The sequence below is a fragment of the Xyrauchen texanus genome, chromosome 22 (genome assembly GCF_025860055.1).
Source record: "Xyrauchen texanus isolate HMW12.3.18 chromosome 22, RBS_HiC_50CHRs, whole genome shotgun sequence".
Lineage (NCBI taxonomy): Eukaryota > Metazoa > Chordata > Actinopteri > Cypriniformes > Catostomidae > Xyrauchen > Xyrauchen texanus.
The window spans coordinates 39,154,685-39,170,366 of NC_068297.1; the positions used below are offsets into that span (position 1 = coordinate 39,154,685).

The 15,682-nt window shown below is 41.3% G+C and overlaps 1 protein-coding gene across 1 annotated transcript in view; it reads left to right on the forward strand.

Annotated features, from left to right (window-relative positions):
- Window positions 1-12,580: 12,580 nt before the first annotated feature.
- LOC127662801 (protein numb homolog) overlaps window positions 12,581-15,682 on the forward strand; it is a 78,671-nt gene continuing 75,569 nt past the window's right edge. Inside the window, 1 exon segment of the mRNA XM_052154151.1 lies at window positions 12,581-12,794. The gene's annotated coding sequence lies outside the window, so the exon portion shown is untranslated.

Below are 15,682 nucleotides of genomic sequence, written 5' to 3' on the forward strand. Positions count from 1 at the left end.
ATTAATCAATCTGGGTAGTAATATTTGTGCATATTTTAATAGGACAGACTTTTGAAATGTTAATGTTTTTAAACAGTTATTCGATGTGTCTATTGCATTTGTTGAGGGGAAGCAGAATACCATTTTTTAAATAATATCAAATACAGATTTAAAAAATAAAATTGAAATCTATTCAATTCTGGAGCCACAACTACTGCACATACCGTATGCCCAAGATAACTTCTTCATAACACAAAAAGGGATAAAAATGCCCTGAGATTTTGAACTGTCAATTCCTCTTGCTTTGTTTATCTGTGATCTCACATTATAGTATATGTATTATAAATCTATATTATAAGGCATTATTGTTATGATGAGTAGGTGAAGGCAGACGAGGGTGAGGATCTAAATGCAGTTGGTTTTTATTAAACGTGAAAACAGACAAAACAGGAACAAACGAAACATCCACGATGGGAAAATAAAAATAAAAGCACAAAAACATCAAGGGACCACGAACGGAGAGAACAGGGCGAAGAACAAACATCCATACACATCAACAATCGACAGGGGAATGGAGAAACAGCAGGGTTTAAATACACAGGAGACATGATGATGACAAACGACATGGGAAGTGTAGTTTTTTACAAAGGGAATAGGAGTTTGAGACAAAGACTAGTGAAACACAGGGCAGACAACAAGGGAATCGTGACATAACCCCCCCTCAAAGGAGCGGCTTCCAGACGCTCCTCAGAAACAATTAGAAAAAGGGAATACTCAAAAAAAATAATAATCGTCCAAGGAGTGGGGGGGAGCACAAGGGGCAAACAGACAGTCCAAAGGGGCACAAGACAGGCAGTCCAAGGGGGCACAGAGAGCAGACAGGCAGTCCAAGGACGCACGGGGGGCAGACAGGCAGTCCAAGGAGGCATGGGGGGCAGACAGGCAGTCCAAGGTGGCCACAAGAGGACTGGATCAGGTGGTCTGGGAGCTGGCTACAGAGCAAAGACAGGTTCAGGAGGCCTGGGAGGAGGCCTCAGGACCACAGCCATGGGGAACTCTGAGGGCGGAGCCGAGGTAGGCGGAGCCGCGGACTGCTCAGGAGACCACATCGTAGAAGGCTCCGGAGACAGAGCTGAGGGAGGTTCTGGAGGCTCAGGAGGCGGAGCTGAGGGAGGTTCTGGAGGCTCAGGAGGCGGAGCTGAGGGAGGCTCCAGAGGCGGAACTGAGGGAGGTTCAGGAGGCGGAGCTGAGGGAGGCTCAGGAGGCAGAGCAGAGTGAGGCTCGGTAGGCGGAGACCTGGAAGGCTCTGGAGGCGGAGCCACGGGAGGTTGCGCCGTAGGAGGCTCTAGAGGTGAAGACCTGGAAGGCTCTGGAGGCGGAGCCGAGGGAGGTAGCGCCATAGGAGGCTCTAGAGATGAAGACCTGGAAGGCTCTGGAGGCGGAGTCTTAGGAGACTCGGGAGGCGGAGCCCTGGGAGGCTCGAGAGGCAGAGCCCTGGGAGGCTTGAGAGGCTCGGGAGGCGGAGCCCTGGAAGGCTCGAGAGGCTCGAGAGGCGGAGCCCTGGAAGGCTCGAGAGGCGGAGCCCTGGAAGGCTCGAGAGGCGGAGCCCTGGGAGGCTCGAAAGGCGGAGCCCTGGGAGGCTCGAGAGACTTGAGAGGCGGAGCCCTGGGAGGCTCGGGAGGCGGAACCCTAGAAGGCTCGGGAGGCGGAGCCCTGGAAGGCTCGGGAGGCGCTGCTCTTGGAAGGTCATGGCTACTGGTGCTGGCTCTGGGACGGTCGAGGCTACAGGCGCTGGCTCTGGGACGGTCGAGGCTACAGGCGCTGGCTCACGGACGGTCGAGGCTACAGGCGCTGGCTCACGGACGGTCGAGGCTACAGGCGCTGGCTCACGGACGGTCGAGGCTACAGGCGCTGGCTCACGGACGGTCGGGGCTACAGGCGCTGGCTGGTTGGCCGTGGTTGGCGGAGGCTGGAGAGCAGAGGCCTTTCTTCTCCTCCTCCTCCGGGCGGACAAAGTTGGCAGCGCTGGCTCATTGCTCAAGGCAGGCATGGGGGTTGGCTTGCTGGCAGGCGGGGCAGGCGTGAAGGAACGAGCCATGGACGAGTGGAGGGTCACCACTGTGGGAGGAGCGATGGGGTCCTCCTCGACGACGCCCACAGTGAACGGAGAACCACAGGCCAGCAGCGTCTCCTCCACGAATTCGCGGAGCGTCCAGCCGCGCGTCGCCGGTGGCAACCACTCCTTGAGAGCACTGTTCAGATTGGCCCGGAAAAACCCAACCAGGGAGGAGTCTGGGAAGTCTGTGACACTCGCCAGCTCGAGGAAATCATGGATGTGGTCTTCCACAGGACGGTCCCCCTGAATGAGGCCGAGCAGACGACAGTTAGCATGTAACACCGCTAGATCCATTCTGGTCGATTGTTCTGTTACGATGAGTAGGTGAAGGCAGACGAGGGTGAGGATCTAAATGCAGTTGGTTTTTATTAAACGTGAAAACAGACAAAACAGGAACAAACGAAACATCCACGATGGGAAAATAAAAATAAAGCACAAAAACATCAAGGGACCACGAACGGAGAGAACAGGTTGAACAGGGCGAAGAACAAACATCCATACACAACAATCGACAGGGGAATGGAGAAACAGCAGGGTTTAAATACACAGGAGACATGATGATGACAAATGACGATCAGGTGAGCACAATGACACAGGGCTGGCAGTGATGAGGGCCGGGAATCATGGGAAGTGTAGTTTTTTTACAAAGGGAATAGGAGTTTGAGACAAAGACTAGTGAAACACAGGGCAGACAACAAGGGAATCGTGACAATTATATATTTCATTGTCTTCTATTCAAGGCAATTATGGGTTTAGTGCATCTGCTGAAGATGTGTAGATAATATGAAGTGGTTTTATATTTTATATTGATTTGACATTATAGTTAACAGCCCTAATTGGGAAATACAGCTTCACCCACTGGAGTGACCGATATAGAGAAAGACCCAGAGTCAAAGTTACAATTAACTGAGATTGACTTTTGACGCAAAAGTCACATTACTGATGAGTTCATAGAGGGAACAAACTTTTATAAACAAAATTATTTATATATACAAAAAACATCTTTACAGACAATCATTCAGACATTAAAAACAATTAAAGGTTCTCCAAATACTTTATATCTGACTTCAGTTACAGCAGTAATTGTTAAGACAATTATGACGAATCCCAGCTGCATTCACGTCTATGTCAACCCGCACATCTTATCACGTGGTTTGAGCGCGTTGCCACGTCTGCTGGGAAGCTTAGCGGATACCGATGCTGACTACCACACCTGGAGTCGCAAGTTCGAATCCAGGGTGTGCTGAATGACTCCAGCCAGGTCTCCTAAGCAACCAAATTGGCCCGGTTGCTAGGGAGTGTAGAGTCACATGGGGTAACCTCCTCATGGTCACGATTAGTGTTTCTCGCTCTCAATGGGACGTGTGGTAAATTGTGCATGGACTGCTGGGAATAGCATGAGCTTCCACGTGCGGTGTCACCGCGGTGTCATGCATAGCGAGCCACGTGATAAGATGCATGGATTGACAGTCTCAGAGGCGGAGGTAACTGAGACTTGTCCTCTGCCACCTGGATTGAGGTGAGTAACCGTGCCACCACAAGGACCTACTAAGTAGTGGGAATTGGGTATTCCAAATTGGGGAGAAAATGGGATAAAAATAAAGAAATAAATTAAATACATAATAACACATCTATAACATTTTGATAAATAGCTTTGTCCACCATGACAATAAAATATATTTAATAAAAATTATATATATATATCTCAGATACACCCATTCCATTTATTTTGCCAGATTTACATAAATAAAAATAATCTCTTAAAAAATTCTAATAAAGATCAATAATTGGAACTGTTGAAATCATTTACATAATATTTTTTAACAGGCTTTTTCCGATAAATTTGTTTTAATTAATGTGGTGCTTCTGTTTATTACAATGGATGAGGTGAGACCAGTTTGTCACCTTTGAATCAGTGTTTGTCCACTTAAGTGGGGCATGAACCATAAAGAGGGTAGTTACACAACTTCAGTACTGGGATCCAGGACTTTCACTCTCGTGCACAACTTCTCACAGTTGAAGATGACTGGATGCTCCTAATAGCATAGTAGCACAAAAAATAGCATTGAAATAGTGAAATAGTATTTTTTATAAATAGCATATATCCAATATGATTAGCATTATTTTACTGCTTATATTGCCTATTTTGGGGGGTCATTGACAGGGTTCAAGAATGTCCTTATCTATGCAAACATTTCAAACACCTGAAATAAACAAACATCCAAAAATGGAAACATAAGAGCCTATGCCAAGTCATAAAATGTGACTGTTGTGAATTCCCACCACTTGAGATGCCTTGCTCTGCCAATCAGTAATTAATTCCCAGTGCTTCAACTCCACCTATTGAAGATCCAGCTCCTCTCCTTTCTCTGGTTTTCTTTTTGGAAGAGTTGCACAAATTACTTTTATAGCAATTACATCCAAGCCACTTCCCACAACAGTATTTCCAATTACTTCCAAGCTACTTCCTTCCAATAACCTCCAATATCTCCTAAAGATTTCCAAGAACTCACAACTTCTATATAATAACATGTTCAACATCTTTATAGGATGTCTAATTATGCTGCTGTAACAAAGAAAAAGAACATAAGACTGTGAGCTGGATTTAATGTGTTTTAATGGACACCATCCTTATAGTAGGCCCTACTTCTCCAAACTTACCAACACCCACCTCCAATATTTTACATGGTCCTTCAAGCCAGAAAGACTGCTAGGATGGAGATGAAAGATGGCTGTGTGAGATCAAGAGCAGATTTTGATGTGAGTTATTTGGCTGAGTGAATTAAAAGGAATGGTGTTAGACTTCTATCAGATGGTGAAAGACATAAAAATGAAGACTAGAAGTTCTTCTCACCTACATTGTATCCCTTCCTTCTTACTGTCAAATCATTTAGCTCCTGTCCCTTTTAAACCTGAAGCAACAGCCTTCATTGAATCACTTCAACATCCGAGAATCAAAGCCAGTTCTGCAGTAGTTCTCAATGGTTATCTTCTATCGGTCACCAACTATCAAATCCAGCTCTTCATCCTATTGATCTGCAAGCATTAAGAGGTTATGAGCCCTCATGTCCTACTCTGTCCATCCTGTCCTCATGTCCATCCTGAGCTTTATTGCAAATTGTTCTCACGTACACAAGGAATTTTGTCGGAGATAGGAGAAACAAGTGCACACAGAACATTACAGTGAGACACAGAATATAAAACAAGGTAAGTGTATAAATAAATATATAAATAATAGGACTGTAGGACATATAACAGAATGGCATATTTACATGTGCAAGTGGTAGTATATGCGCAAGGTTGGGGTACGTACAGTTATTGAATTAAATATGAGTGAATTTACATATGTACATGAGGTATATAACAAACTTGTCTTCCCTTTTTTTCCCGAAAGACCCGGCACACATCCTCTCACAGATCATAAGTGCAGATTGAGTAGCAGGAGGGGGGAGGAGGAGTGTTCCAGAAGGTGTTGGTGTGTGTGTGTGAAATTAATATCAGAGCGGGTGGAGGGGTGTGAGACTGGGCTTTTCAAACCAGCAGTAAAACACATTCAGTTCATTAGACATTTGTGTACTTTCTACAGAGCGAGGGGGAGTTATCTTGTACTTGGTGATGCCTTTCAGGCCTTTCCACACAGATGCATTATCGTGTGCTGAAAACTGGGTTTTCAGCTTTTCAGAGTAGCTTCTTTTAGCAACTCTGAACTCCCTAGTCACTATGTTCCTGGTCTGATTATAAAATATTTTATCCCCATTTCTGTAAGCATCCTCTTTGGCATGATGAAGCTGTCTGAGTTTTCCAGAAAACCATGATTTATCATAATTCAATGATAAAAATGTCCTAGTAGAGATGCACATATCCTCACAGAAACGGATATATGATGTTACAGTGTCTGTGAGCTCATCCAGGTCTGTAGCTGCAGATTCAAAAACACTCCAATCAGTGCTGTCAAAGCAGGCTTGTAGTTCCAGCTCTGCTTCATTAGTCCTTCTCTTTACAGTCCTTACTACATGTTTAGCTGATTTTAGTTTCTGCTTGTTGGTCGGGGGAAGATGAACCAGACAGTGATCAGAAAGTCCAAAGTAGCACGTGGAACAGAGCGATATGCATCCTTTACAGTGGTGTAGCAGTGGACTAGTATATTTCTGTCTCTGGTGGGGAATGTGATGTGTTGTTTATATTCACGGGTGAGCTTTATTAAAATCTCCCAGAATAGTAATAAGTGAGTCCGGGTGTTTTTGCTCCATGTCTGTGATGTGATCAGCCAGCTGTTGCAATGCTGCGTTCATGCTTTTTTTGTACACATTCACCAGAATAAATGAGGAAAACTCTCACGGTGAGAAGAAAGGCTTACAGTTGATGAAGAGTGCTTCTAAATTAGGACAGCACAACTTCTTATATGCTGTTACATCTGTACAACAACTTTTGTTGATGTAAAAGCATGTTCCACCACCTCTCGTTTTCCCTGATGATTTCGCAATGCTATCCGCTCTGCACAACTGGAAGCCCAGCAGCTGAAACACGCTGTCCGGAATGGCTTCAACCAAGTTTCTGTGAAACATAGAGCAGCGGAGTTATAAAAGTCCTTATTTGTTTGAGTGAGCAGAAGCAGTTCGTCTGTTTTGTTGGTGCGGGAGAGGATATTTGCAAGCTGAATACTGAGCAGCGGAGTCCCAAAGCCATGTTGACAAACCTTCACAAGCGCGCCGGCTCGCGTCCCTTGCATGCGTCTTTTGGATCACTTGTCGAGCACCACTGCACCTCCAACTAAGATGTCTAATAAAATCTCAGAATAATCCCTTTTTTGTCTGCTCCGATTAGAGCATATCCACCTTTAGTGCTAGCCAGCTGCCAGTTCCTTCCTCACTCTCTAGTGGTAGCCAACTGTCAGTTCCTTCATCACCCTCTAGTGGTAGCCAGTTGCCAGTCCCATCCTCGTCATTTAGTGGTAGATAGCCACTAAAACAGTCTTCAGTCAATGCCTTGCCCCTGATGTTAGCCAACTGCCACTACAGCTCATATGTTCTGCCTCAGTCCCCGTTGGCATAAAGAAAGTAGCTCGGCCCTTGACCTCCTTCTCATTCCTGGACGCACAGCCCATGGTCTCTTCACCTGTCCAAGAATTTTTTTTTCATATGTCAAAATGTCAAATGTTAATATGAGTGGATTTCCTCTCTTTACGTGGAATGGGTTGGGGCACCCCATAAAAAGAAGGAATGTTATTTCTCTTAATAAACCTAAGAAATATGATATAGTGTTGAAACGCATCTTTCCACGCAGAAAGCTGAAATATTTGGGAAGATATGGGGGGAAATTCTTTCTTTAGTGCTGGCTCAACTAAGAGCAGTGGAGTCATTACACTGAAAAGTAAGCATCTACAATTCAAATGTCTCAAACAGATTAAAGATATATTAGGAAGATTTGTTATTGTTTTAACAGAAATTCAGAGGCAAAGTCTTATTTTGGTGAATATTTATGCACCTAATGTTGATGATCAGAGCTTTTTTATAGATCTTAAAGGGATGTTGAAAGCTGCTGGTACCCCTCATGATATAATATTGGGAGGAGACTAATCTTTTGATGGACTCAGTCACTTATCATAGTGAAGCAAAAGTGTGAAAACCCCCTAGAGCAACACTGATGCTTCACAGGATGTGTAAATATCTTGGTTTTACAGATATTTGGAGACCTTTGAACCCATCTGGTAGGGACTATAATTTTTTTTCATCAATCCATAAGATTTACTCTTGAATAAATTTATATATATATATATATATATATATATATATATATATATATATATATATCTCTAAGTCCCTAATTTCATCTGATGTTGATTGCTCAATTGGAATCATTTTAGTTTCAGAACACCTCCTGGTGTGTTTAGAGGTGTTACCACTTTCAGAGAAAAATAAATCATATTGTTGATGCTGTAATATATCCCTTTTGCAAAATCCTGAATTACAACAAATACTAAAGGCTGCCCAGTAACAGCTTTTCAGCCGGGCGTCTTCCAATGGCCCAAACAGGGCATTAAGTATTTGGACATTTTATTCCCAGCAAATGTGTGTGATTTAGTTAATTCTGAATCCTTAAAAACAGGTTTTTGAGTGATGTGCGCAGGTGAGATTCATTACATTTATCTATTATTGGGAATGTCAATGTTATTAAAATTAATAGTATTTCAAAATTCAACTACCTGCTACAATCTCTCCCTGTAGATATCCTCTTTTTTTCAAGCAATTTGATAGCATAGAGGAGTCATTAATTTGGAATGGTAAATGTCCCAGATTACATTTCAGTAAATTGCATAGGCCAATTGACAAAGTTGGGCTAGATTTTGTGTTATTATTATGCATTCTGTCTCAGACATTTGGCTCATTGGTCGCTTCTACCTGAGAGAGCCCCTCCCTGCTTTTGTATTGAACAGGAAGTTCTCACCCTTTCTATTATACTAATTGGAGAAGTTGTTACACCCTGTTATCTTGCAAATGCACGCAGTATGGACAAAAGTGTCCAGAGTATTTAATTCAGACATTTATTTAAATGTTTCCTTGAGTATTTGGCTGTGCCTCACATTTTGTATTAATGAATCCCCTTTCTGCAGAGTGGATTGTGAGCCATGTTAATACACTTGATGACCTATATGAGAGTGGAGTGATGAGATCCTTTGAAAATTTGGTTCAACATTTTGGGATTCACAGATCTCAGTTCTTTAAGTATTTACAGCTGTGCCACCTGCTCTGTATTATTTTTGGGAGTAGCATATACATACACTGCTTTTGGAAAAGGTCATGAGGCATCAGTGTATTACTCCCTGCTAATTCAGAGTCTGGGGGGACAGAGCTTCAACATCTCTCAAGAGATTATGGGAGAAAGATTTAAACTTGGTATTGGAGGAGGGAGTGTGGGCTAAGAATCAAAAAAATGTCAAGTCTGCATCTAGAGATGCAAGGGTGCACCTAATGCAATTCAAGATTTTACATTGATTCTATTGGACCCCCTCTAGATAGCCTCTATAGGCTTGGTCTTAAAGACACACCACCTGCTGCTGATGCCAATCAGAAGATGGAAACACAACCCATGTTTTTTGGTGGTGTGTTAAGATCCAGGAATTTTGGTTGAAGGTTCAGAGTTTTATGTGTGATGTATTGGGCACTCAAATTTCATTTTGCCCCATTTTGCTCTGTATTTTAGGAGATGGGGCGGTCATCATTATAGGAGAAAAACACATAAAAAAATTGGGTTCTAACCAGTGTCATGATCGATGACAAATCAGTCAGCTCATTCCAAGAATGTTGCACAGAGATGGGGAGGGTGGCGGCTTTCGAGAAAGCATCATTTAGAAGGCTGGGGAGTTGGGATTCATTCGATGGGAAATGGGCCAGCTATTTGGCATTTTTTGGAGGGCTCTCGGGGAGTGGCAGTGGAGATGTACATATATGTTTTTCTTTTCTTTGTTGTCTATATGAATCAATAAGAAATGTTAATCACAAAAAAGAATACACTTATGACCTCATCTTAAATAATTAGTATAATTATATAATACAATAATTAATTGGGAAAAAAACTTCAAAAAATTGCATCGCTTATGCCAACATTTCTCCTCAAAGTTTCATCGCCAGTATTTTTTATTATTATTGTAAGCTCCAGCAAACCTATAGTTGACTTTGAAATTAGAAATTGAAAAAAATGTAATCATAGAAGAGGTGTTTAGATATTTTTTTTTCTGGAAAACCACACTTAAAACCTGTTTAAGCTGGTTGACTGGTGTTGGGTTTTTTGTAATAATTTGCGACCTTAAAAATCTACTTTAAAAAAAGATGACGCTGTTGACCAATTCCGCAAATCAGGTCTGATCAAACGATCTGAGCTTCGAGGTTCAGCGACGATATATGCTTCTGGTGAAGCCAGTAGCCCGCATCAATTCAACTTGTATGGCTAAAAAGCCTTTTTTAAAGAACTTAACGTGTCAAAGTTCAATAAGTTCATGTTCGGTTGATGTTAGGAAACTGTGCTGGATCAAATCTCCACATAAAAATCCCCCCAAATGACCAGAAATTACTGTTAATTCTTTTATTTATTCGAATATAACAGTAAAAAGTACTGATTTGATTAAATAAATTGCTCAAGAAAAGGTCGACAGCCTCGGAGAAGTTGGTGTGTAAATGCAGTGGCTGCAAATCACCACACGGGGTCAGGCCATCGTCACAAATGCGTCTTTCACTTCAAATTCAAAATAGAACTTCTATCAACAGATTCAGATTTCATGGCCAGACGTTTATAGAATGGATGAGACACATTTAAGACACCAGTGCTGTAAACAAATAGAATGGAAAACTTTGAGCATGAATTGCATTTATTAGTTGTACAAAACCTCTATCAGAGGTTACTTTTTCTAGTATTTCATTGAGAATAAACATGTACTACAAACAAATCTACAATTAAATGTATTTTGTATTGCAGACAACTTGCATTCATGAATTTATTACCCCGTATATTCATATATTTGTAATTGCATATTTGTGGCATAAGTAATGTTACAAACAAATGAATGGTGCATTCCTTACACCTTTTATTTTCATGTAAGAGTCAGGCAGCCACACAAACAGAACAGAGAGTGAAAGACAGGTGAGTAGAGTGAGATAAACAGGCTTGACAACTCTCATGAGCATGCCATGCATACCTCTGTGAGCCCTGGTAAATCCTCTCTCATTGCTATTCCAACCGTCCAAGCAATAGCCCTACAAATAAAACCATTTAAGATTCTGGATTGAAGCTTTACTGTGAACACTTTAAAATAAGCAGACAAAGATATGTATTATGGCCACCATAAGAGTAATGAGCCATAACATAAAATTATAAGCTGAAATCACATTTTTCTTTACTGGTGCATCTTCACAGCCATTTAGAGACTCCTGTTATAAGTCATATATTGCAGGATCTGTTTCAAATTGAACAACATTAGCAAACAGATCACAAAAGTACGAGTTTTCAAATTGAAAGTAGTGACAATTGAGGAAAAAAGTTAAATGGGTGAGAAGGCGTAGTAGATATGAGTTAATCTGATAACCAAGTAATTAGATCATGTAGTCTAATTACCTTTTAGTCAAAAATAAGTGCAACACATTATAAATCCTTGCAAGCAAAATAGATATCAATTACTGACTTTCATGTTAATTACTTTTAAGTTCATTATTTGGGTTACACATATTTCTCAAATAATATTATGTATGTGAAATAAATTTCAAATATGAATTATGTTCATCTTTACCTCTGATTGTGTTTCTGAGACAGCTGAAAAGACATTGACAATAACAAGAGGAAATATAGACATTATTTGAATTTTTTTGAGTAGAAAAACACAAATTATCTGTGAAAATTAACATCCATTTTCACTTAAATTATTTTTATATTAAAACGTATAATAAAACTAATTTCATTTATTTATTTATTATTATTATTATTTTCACAACTTTTCTCCCCAATATGGAATGCCCAATTCCCAATGCGCTCTAAATCCTTGTGGTGGAGTAGCGACTCGCCTCAGTCCGGGTGGTGGAGGATGAATCTCAGTTGCCTCCACGTCTGAGACCGTCAATCTACGCACCTTATCACGTGGCTGTTGAGCATGTTACCGCTGAGACCTAGCGCATGTGGAGGCTTTCCGATATTCTCCGCAGTATCCGCGCACAACTCACCACGTGCTCCACTGAGAGTGAGAACCACATTATTGTGACCACAAGGAGGTTACCCCATGTGACTCTACCCTCCCTAGCAACCGGGCCAATTTGGTTGTTTAGGAGACCTGGCTGGAGTCACTCAGCACACCCTGGATTCAAACTCACAACTCCAGGGGTGGTAGTGTCAATACTCGCTGAGCTACCCAGGCCTCGCAAACTAATTTAGTTTATTAATCTATATGGTGCCCATCTTTTTTTTCTTTAAAAAAATCTCAATTTTACTATTAATTTATGTTTGCCATCTCCATATAATGAACTTCGAGCTTCTTGTCTTCTCCAATTTCTTGTAAATTGTTTACTGTAAGTGCTGTAATTCTGAAGATTCTTAATAAATAAAACTAATCTCTATGAAGTATTACAGGACTGGACGTATTCCCAAGACTATGTTTTGTGCTTTAGTAATATTGGATTTTTTATTGTAATATTGCAAATGTGAACTTTTGTCTGCATCACTCCTTTCAAGAACATTTAATTTTTTATACAAGAATAAAAAATATGTATGTTTACTGTTTTAGATAATTAATTTGTAATTTGTAGTGGATTACTATTTTTGATTATTTTACTAAACTCTTTCAACGTTACCCGCATAATGTTATGTTGATAATATAATTTGCACTTTAGTGTTTTAAGCAGAAAATGTAAGTATTCTCAGGGTTTAGGACTGTACAGTATATTAAAGCTCCTCCTCCGTTCTCACTCACTTCAGGTAGTGAATGATTGATGAGCGCTCATGTCAGAATGTGACGCCGCCCAGCACAGAGGTCAGGGCGGGTTGAGCGCTGCCTGCACCCGCTGAGAGAACAGTCACTCAGTAACGTGCGAAGGGCTCCAGAAGGATCTATACGTGCCTTTTGGAATATAATATTTTGTTTTTCTGATCGTGTGAATCTCTCTGATCGGATTCACTGACATCTGTGGATACGAGCAGTTCATCTGACCCGCTGCTGAAACAGGTGAGTCGATTCAATTTTACCTAACCATTCGACCTGACGCGGCGATGATGATAGTGAAGATAATCACGGTAATTATGTTAATAGTAATGGTGATGGTTACGATGACGACGCTTGGTTGTTGTTAGCCAGCTAACTTGCTAACTGACTGTTTTGACTTGGACTGCAGTACATAGCATCTGGCTAACTCGTTTTCTAAGCAGCCGGTAGTGTGATAAATATGACCGGGAGCCTTGATTTGTGTGCGGAGTGCAGTGTGCTTGGCAGACTTGTGTGGACGGTGTAGCTTTAGTTAACCGGTTTAAGGGTTTGGGCTGCTTGCTGAAGATTTGCTTGCTCAGTTAGCCGGTTAGCAGCTCACCTACCACTGATTCACAAGACTAAAACACTACATTCTCTATTCAAAACGTCCAGTACTCATGTTGGCTACTATTATAAGCACGACATTAAAGAAATATATTCATGTTAGAAGTTTGTTATCGGACCATTGACATGTACCAAACCCCAGGCCATACATTCAGGTGAAAAAGCAGATTTTCGTGACATGTTTTCTATAAAACGAACTGGTTGACATACGGTTAATGTTGCAGTTAATGGACGTGAGGTGACATTAGTGTTTTTTGATCAGTTGAAAGTTTATCAGATTATCTAAAAGTGCAGGATAGTTGTTGTCAATGCACATCCTGTGCTTAAACATTCTTTTTAAACACGTTTCTGTACCCGCTGACACATGAACACGGTGGGACATGTAGAAAGTCTGTTTAGTGGTGATTATGTCTTGGAGCATATCGAATACATAAAAGAAGTAGTCTGAGTCAGATATCTCATACCTTTGAATGAAAGACAATGGTCCTGTCAACCTGCCATTAAAGGGATAGTTCACCCAAAAACGGAAATTCTCTCATCATTTACTCACCCTCATACCATCTCAGATGTGTATGACATTCTTTCTTTTGTCAAACGCAAACCAAGGTTTTTAGAAGAATTTCTCAGGTGACCAAAACTTTGAAGCTCCAAAAAGCACACAAATGCTGCATAAAAGTAGTCTATACGACTCAAGTTGTTAAATCAGAATGAGCTTTAATGCCAAGCATGCTTACACATACAAGGAATTTGTCTTGGTGACCGAAGTTTCCAGTGCACAAACAATACAATAAGACAGATATGATAAAAAAAAAACATTAATAAAAAGCTAATAGAAAATCTAAGTATAGAAATACACAATAACAAAAATATATATAAACGTCCCTTTTTCAGGACACTGTATTTTAAAGATAATTTTGTAAAAATCCAAATAACTTTACAGATAATTATTGTAAAGTGTTTAAACAATGTTTTGCATGCTTGTTTAATGAACCTTAAACAATTAATGAACATGCACCTGTGTAACGATCATTAAGACACTAACAGCTTACAGACGGTAAGCAATTAAGGTTATAAAAATATCACAGTTATAAAAACTTAGGGACACTAAAGAGACCTTTCTACTGACTCTGAAAAACACCCAAAGAAAGATGCTCAGGGTCCCTGCTCATCTGCGTGAACGTGTCTTAGGCATGCTGCATGGAGGCATGAGGACTGCAGATGTGGCCAGGGCAATAAATTACAATGTTCGTACTATGAGACGCCTCAGACAGCGCTACAGGGAGACAGGAAGGACAGCTGATCCTCCTCACAGTGGCAGAACACGTGTAACAATACCTGCACAGGATCGGTACATCTGAATATCACACCTACAGGACAGGATGGCAACAACAACTGCCCGAGTTACACCAGGAACACACAATCCCTCCATCAGTGCTCAGACTGTCTGCAATAGGCTGAAAGAGGCTGGACTGAGGGCTTGTAGGCGTGTTGTAAGGCAGGTCCTAACCAGACATCACCGGCAACAACGTCACCTATGGGCACAAACCCACCATCGGACCAGACAGGACTGGCAAAAAGTGCTCTTCACTGATGAGTCGTGGTTTTGTCTCACCAGAGGTGATGGTCAGACTCACGTTTATCATCGAAGGAATGAGTGTTACACCGAGGCCTGTACTCTGGAGCAGGGTTTCCGTTGTCCGGTAATTACCGGACATTGGCCGGTAAAAAAATTAAATGTCCGACAAAATTAAATCTGTCCGGTCAAATTGTCCGATTAAAATTGCCTAATAATCCCGTCCCCCTAACACAATCTGAATTTGAGAATAAGCCTAAAATGTATAAAGCAAAAATACACCGATCTCTTGCTATGTTATAAAGGAACAGGCTCTATCGTTTGAAAGTTATGAAACAACATCGCATGCTGCATTTCAAATAAAGCGCACACCTAAAACGGCTGCAATATAGACCTAAACAACGAACGATTGAGTGAGACGTTTCAAATATGGCCAGGCCCAGGCAGACTAGCTTTAAAAGCTTTTTTCAGAGGCCAGACGAAGGTGAATCAGGAACATCTCATTATAGATAGATCAGTGCTTCTAATCCGCGCATTCGTGCTGTTTTTTTTCTCTATCATCAAAACTGAATAGCCTATGTTCATCAGTGCATGGTTACAGTCTATATCAAGCAGGGACACGTTTGTGTGCATTTTATTTTGTGATTTCACCGGAATTAATAGAGAGTCTCCACAACGGCGATAGATTGAAACGCGCGTCCTAGTGGAGATTGCGCAACTGATAGCAGCGGACATGAGCGCTCGCTTGATTTCAGAAACAACAGATTTTAGCGCTAGATCGCTTATTTAATAACGGACTAAATGAATGATCTGCTAGTTAACTGGAGATGTTTTATTTATTTGTATTAGGTACATCCGTGCCTCAATGTTTCAAAAAGTGAATGTGTGTGAAACCACAGTAAAAAACAATTGGCGTTGATTGACGCCAATCGGACGTTCATGTTTTTTTTTC